Below are 6,974 nucleotides of genomic sequence, written 5' to 3' on the forward strand. Positions count from 1 at the left end.
CATTTGTATAATTAGAGAAATATTCCGAAATCGTGTATTCCGTTTTTACAATGATGACAAGTATTATCATATGCCTAGAGGTTGCTGTCAGGGTAGTTCGCTCGGGGACTTATATATAGTTTATTCTCTAATGACTTATCGAGGAGTATCATGACTTATCGAGGAGTATCATGTGTAATATGTTAAGTTATGCGGATGATGTAATTTTATATGCAAGTGGCAATAATTCGGATGTTGTAATGGATGAAGTGTTTGCTCAATTCAAAAATGTATGTGACTGGTGTTTAGAAAATGGTATTACAGTTAACTATAGTAAGACAAAATATATGGTATTTTTTAAGGAGCATGATACAACTGAAAAATCTGAGAGAATGTTTTGTCAGGTAAATGGTGAGAATATTGAGCGTGTGTTTGAATTTAAATATTTAGGTATCTGGATTGATCCACACCTTAATTTTAAGAAACACTATGATGTTGTATGTAAGAAGGTTATAGCGAAATTGAAATATCTGAGAGGTGTTAAGCGGTATTTGAATGTTCATGTTTTAAAGATTATGATAAATGCATATGTACACTCAGTTATAAATTATGGTATTGAGATATGGGCTGTACAAACTGATACCCTCCTCATCGAACTCCAAAACAGAATAGACAGATTTATTTATGAATTTTTTGTGCATAAGTACGCTAAGAGGAATTACAGACATAAGACTGACACACAATATATTAATAAATTACGGAAAGATTGTAACTTTATGACAATATTGGTGAGAAGAGATTATGTCCTACTAAAATGTGCATATAAAGATATGATTGCAGGTAGTTGTAATTTCTCATTAAGAAATAATGTACGTACTTTTCCACTTATGAAGGTGGATACTTTCTCCTCTCAAGTTTATAAGAAATCTGTAAAATTTCGTACTACGAAGTTATGGAACGCGTTACCAAAAGATTTAGACGTAAGAAATATGTCATATGGAAAATTTAAAGAATTTTTATGTGAAGATAGGCAGAAATAATTGTTTTAAAAATAACGAAATGAGGATATATTAGTAAGTAGATATAGTTAGTTAGTAACATATTTGTATATTATATGTGTCACTCGTGGAAGAGCATGGTTTGTTACTGTGAACTTGGTAGACACTTGAATAAAGCATAATCAATCAATCAATCAATCAAGGCTTACTTTTACTTGATCCGTTCATTTGTGAGGGTTATTTTCTTAGGGCTGCGCATGGATTCGGGCGAACCTAGTTTTTTTTGCGCCTTGGTCAATTTTGACTCCCCTTTTTGGCCGTTCCCGTCCACTTCTTTTACGGTCTTCGACACTGCCGGTGTCAGTGCACCATTTTATGGTACCGCCGACCACCTTGCGATCTGTTCCGATTTTTGTTGAGCATTTAGAAAATGTCGACTTTTTTTGTTCGCGCAAATGTTGCAGAAAAATTGCAACACGCCTTGTTTGCCTATCTGTCATTTTGGAACCTCGGGTCACAAAAGTTTTCGAAACATGGTTTCTGACGGTAAATTGCATGGAGATTTCAATACAAAATAGCACAACTTTCTAAAAATGGTCTTACTTGCTTAATTTGCCCGGGAAATTATGTAACAGTTCTTTTGCGGGTACTAGGTCAATGGAGATTACATAGTCGGGAACACTCAAGTGTCAACAGCTGATTGCTAAAAAACTACGCCGCAGAATTAAAATCTGATAAGTGCATTAGATTCGCCATGCGATTTACATTATGATTCACTATAGACTTTGTAATTTTTGAACATCTGGATAAATATATAGGAAATTGAAGAGAAGCGGGCGGCGATAGTTTTTCACAAAAAAAAATCCAAGACAAATAGTGAATTTGACATGTGTTGAAAAAGTCAAAGGTGTACTTTAATTTAGCCCAACGGACTATAAAAACGTTCATGGGGACCGAATCGACAAAGAACAGTCGAACAAGAATTTTTTGAAAACCTCCAAGGACCACACCCATCGTTAAGCCTCACAAGCCTGTAATCCGAAGAAATTCAAGAAATTCCAACGGAAACCGGGCCCGCTGCTGACAGTGTCGACGCAAATTATCCAATGATAGCTCAAATTGAAGCTTGGGCTTAAGGCTTTAAAATGCGGTACTTGCCACAGCCTGATCGTACCCCAAAAGAAAGCCAGATTAAATAAATGCAGGAGTCACCTCAAGCGGTACGCTCCAAAAAAGGGAGCAGGATTCTTTTTACGAATGAGGAGATTTTCACATTGGAAAAATCTTTTAACAAGCGAGTTGTCCTAATCTACGCAAAATTGGTCAAACACATCCCCCGATATAGACAAAAGGTCAGAAAGTCACATTTTCCAGGTTTTTTGATGATTTTGGCAGGTGGGAGATAAATGGGGTAATTTCTCTACATTTTGCGGAAAATTGGGGGGAGGTGGGGGAATAAAATTTCTTAAAATATGTTTTTGAGTCCGTGGTACATCCCCTAAGTGAGACCCAATTCAATGGAATCGATGGGACCTCTCAGCAGGACTCAGCACGAATTTATAGTGCAAAAAATGACCCAAGCGTAGCTAAAAAAACAAATTCCTGTCTTTATCTACAATCAGAATTGGTCATCATCCTTGATGGATTTGAACCACCGGAATATGAAAAATGGTCAAAGTTAAGAGCAAAGGTGTGTTCTAAGCCCCGTAGAAGTGCCGAGGCTTGGAAATAATTTCTGACCCTGGAATTCCACAAAATGTCCCTGGAATCGGTGCGTAATTCCATCGAGGAGTGGCCGCCTCGTCTTTAGCGTGGCATTGACGGAGGAGGAGGAAATTTTTAAGACTAAAAATTGTTTTTTAATTGAAATTTATCTGGCTTTTCGGTAAAATAAATCAAAAATTGCTAAGTTGAAATTTACAAAAGTAATAAAGCTATATGTCATTGACACTTGAGTGTTTCCGACTATGAACATATGTTGGAATTTTGGTAACTAGTTATTTGACTAATTTTTAAATCGTTGGTCTATTTTATGGTGTTTTCCACATACTTACGATTTTCTATATTACATAATTCGTAGTATTTTCCACTTTTATGTCAAAAACGGATCGAGGTTTGTAAAGACTACTGGCATTATAACTCAGTAATTGTAATGAAAGATATTTACAGGCATGTAGTTTATAATAAAACAAATCATCACTGTTTGAATCTTACCGAATAATAATTTCGTGGTATTGAAGATGTGTAAAAAATTTCGATGAGATAGGTGTTGAAAGTGACTATAAATTCAGGCATGTGTAAGAGTTCTTTGCATGCATGATATATGTACATAGAGTTAGATATTAGACCACCAACAATTTTCGGTGAATTTGCATGGCCTAGTTAAATTGCTTAAAAATTTCGGGTATGAATGTATTATGAATGGCATGTATCGGGAACTATATTAATTGTTCTCAGTTAATACGACGTGATTTGATCCTGAATAAATCAATTTCAAGACGAACTAGATGTGCAGATGGTGTGATCCCTCCTTTTTTACAATACCTTATCAGCACGGAATGCTAAGTAGAAATTTAAAGTCTGGAGAAGACTTTGAAATTTGAGACCGCTCTGCAAAAGACTTGTTGAAAAGTTAGTTGTGTTTTAAATAAAATGATAATTTTAGAATGGCAACGACAAGTGCAACTACCACTACCACAACCATAGATCGGATATTTTGCGTACTCCGGCCTCCGCGTACTCCGACCTCCGGCTGGCCACGCGTACTCCGGCCTCCGCGTACTCCGGCCTCCAGAAAAAGTCGCGTACTCCGGCCTCCGGCTGGCCACGCGTACTCCGGCCTCCGCGTACTCCGGCCTCCAGAAAAAGTCGCGTACTATGGCCTCCGGAGGCCGGAGTACGTACTCCAAGCCCGGAATTCTCCTATCTATGCGATTGGAAATTTTGCGTACTCCGGCCTCCGTACTCCGGCCTCCGCGTACTCCGGCCTCCGGCTGGCCACGTGTACTCCGGCCTCCGCGTATTCCGGCCTCCACAAAAAGCTGCGTACTCCGGCCTCCGGAGGCCGGAGTACTCCGATCTATGACCACAACCACTGTGCCTTCCAGAAAATTTGATAGTAGTTCAATTACAAAATTGACTGAGAAAATTATCGAATTGGAAAAATGAGAATGTCAACTTTGTTCTTGACGCATGAAATAATGAAACTGGTGGATTTAAATGAAGGGAGACCTACAGCTACTGGGGATCAAGAAGATCTGTGGGATAAAAGAAATAACGAGGCTCCAACCTCTTTATACATGTGCATGAATTATCAAAAAGTGGAGTCAGTTTCGGGCTGCAAATCAGGTTACGAAATCTGGACAAAATTAAATACTATATACGAATCTATCACGGGTGCTTCGAGGCAAGTTTTATTGCAGAAATATGATTCCATTATGGAAACTAGAGGTGAGCCAAATGCTCAGTTGAGCTCGGCTCGGCATGAGCGAGCCGAGCTTTCTCGAACTTTTCTTGAGTCGAGCTTGAGCGAGCCTAGCTTTTCTTGAGCCGAGCTTTCTCGAGCTTAAACGAGCCGAGCTTTCTCGAGCTTAAACGAGCTGAGCTTTTTCGAGCTTCTCTTGAGTCGAGCATTTTTAGAAGCACGTTATTTTCATGAATTTTAACTTGGGTTAAATGATAGATTTGTATTCGTGGAGTTTAAATATTGTTTTGCTCTCATAAGCGTGTTCAACTTCTTTTATTGCTACTAAAAGTGAGTAGCAATACATACAATATTTCTATATACTAGCAATTTTTTTACTTAGCAATTTATTGCTGGGTTGATGTTAATTAATTTCCTTAATTGAATTAAAATAGTTGGGTCCCTATCAGGTAAACAAAATCTGTAAATTTTTAGGCGAATATAATTACAAATGTTTATTTTAAATAAAAAGAAACGGACTCGAATGGAAATCCACCAAAAGAAGAGTTCGGAGTTTCAAAAGATGTTATTCAAAAACTTATTTCACAAAACAGTTCCAGACTCGCTTTCGGAAGAAAGCCCACAAGTTCAAGAACAAAATCAGCAGTTTGGGAGTCCTTTGATTGTGTTTTTCTGGATGGAAAATGCGTGAATTTTGTTAAACGCAAGATATATTCCACAATGTTGCAGCATAATTCGGTGACAAGCACCCTTTTGCGAAATCAAAGTTTGTGCAGCGCAGCAACTGAAGGGTCAGGCAGTCGAAGGAAAACAGTAAAAGTTCTGCCCTTCAACTAAATATGTCTCAGTTCACTGTACTGTGAAGTTCCGTTTATGGGGGGTTCACTGCATTGATGGTGGTGATGAGGCAGATGAGACGATCGCCGTCGTTGTTGTGGTTTGTGCGTAATAATTGTGAGGCGAGATGAGACTTGGTTGCACTTTTCTTATAGAGGTTTTATTCATTACTTTTAGAACTCTGCCTCTCCCAATAATATTGGGAGAGGTGACGTGCAGTAGTACAAAATACTTCCTCGACCGTCCTCTTCTGGTGGCTGCGCTTTCGCTTATATATCCTAGCAATACCTAATTGATACCTATGTGTTGACCGATTATGAACCGGTTGACCACGCTGAATAGAGATATCTCAGATGAGGTTGTGACGAAGCTGGTTTGCAACATTGTCTCTGGTTTGTAAGAGATGATGGAGGTGAGTGGCATACTAATTAGGGGGTTTGGCATCAATGAAGTTGACCAAAGCTGCTCTTTCACAATATCCACCTTTAGTAAGCGGTGGCCCTACCGCAACAAGCGAAAAAATGCGAGATTTAATTCAGTCAGATTCTGTGTACCTACTTGGCGTCAACTTATTCAGAAGAGTCGGGAAAATTCGTCAAAAAATCCAAGTAAGAAAATTTTTTATTTATTTTTTATTTCCATTAAGCATGGAGAGGTATGTATTCCCCCAAGATGGTGGTGGATGCACAATTGCATGTAAACTTTGTTGACGTAAAGTGTGTTCGTGAATGAAATATAATAGGGAGGTATTTTAGCAGAATAAAATGCATGCATAAATGCGTGCATGGCTGGTAAAATTAAAGAAAAAACTAAAACCAAATTTTAAAACTTATGTAGGAAAGTGGGAAGATTATGAACGAAAAATAAAAACTGAGGTAGCAGATTTTGACGGAACAAATTAAGATACTTAGATAGGAAAATTGTTAAAATTGGGATTTTGAAAAATTGTAAAAAATTAAAATTCTTAGATAGGAAAATTGTTAAAATTGGGATTTTGAAAAATTGTAAAAAATTAAAATTCTTAGATAGGAAAATTGTTAAAATTGGGATTTTGAAAAATTGTAAAAAATTAAAATTCTTAGATAGGAAAATTGTTAAAATTGGGATTTTGAAAAATTGTAAAAAATTAAAATTGTTAAAATTGGGATTTTGAAAAATTGTAAAAAATTAAAATTCTTAGATAGGAAAATTGTTAAAATTGGGAGAGGAGGACTGTATGTGTGCAGTCGATTGTGGACCGGATTGGAGCTGTCTGAAAAATATAAATGTGCCCGGCAGGCCGAAGCAGAGTGAGCCAAAGACAGATTAGTGCCAGATGTGAAAACGATGGTGTGATGACGAAAATACTAAAAGTAATAGACGATGAGTTATGAGTGCCAAGAGATATCTAAAATTAGTTCATAAATCCAACAATTAAAATGTCTTAGAATGTAACAGAAATGAATAAAAAGTACTCTAACAATTAAAGAAAAAATTGGTAAACAATAATGGTGATTAATACTGGGCCCCAATGGTGAGGTGTTTTGGTCTTTTGTAGCGCACTGGCAAGTGGTTGTAGTCCAATGGTTGAGATGTGGATAAGTTGTGATGAGTTGTTATTTTTAGTTATGCGGTTGGAGAATGATCGTCGTGAAAAAACTGGATTGGAGCCGATGAGGCGTAGTTGAGGATCACCGATGTGTCGTCACTTTCAGAGTCGGGAAGTCTGGGTTACTTGTTGAAACGTTGAAGTAGAA

Source organism: Folsomia candida, unplaced genomic scaffold, assembly GCF_002217175.1.
Source record: "Folsomia candida strain VU population unplaced genomic scaffold, ASM221717v1 Fcan01_Sc018, whole genome shotgun sequence".
Lineage (NCBI taxonomy): Eukaryota > Metazoa > Arthropoda > Collembola > Entomobryomorpha > Isotomidae > Folsomia > Folsomia candida.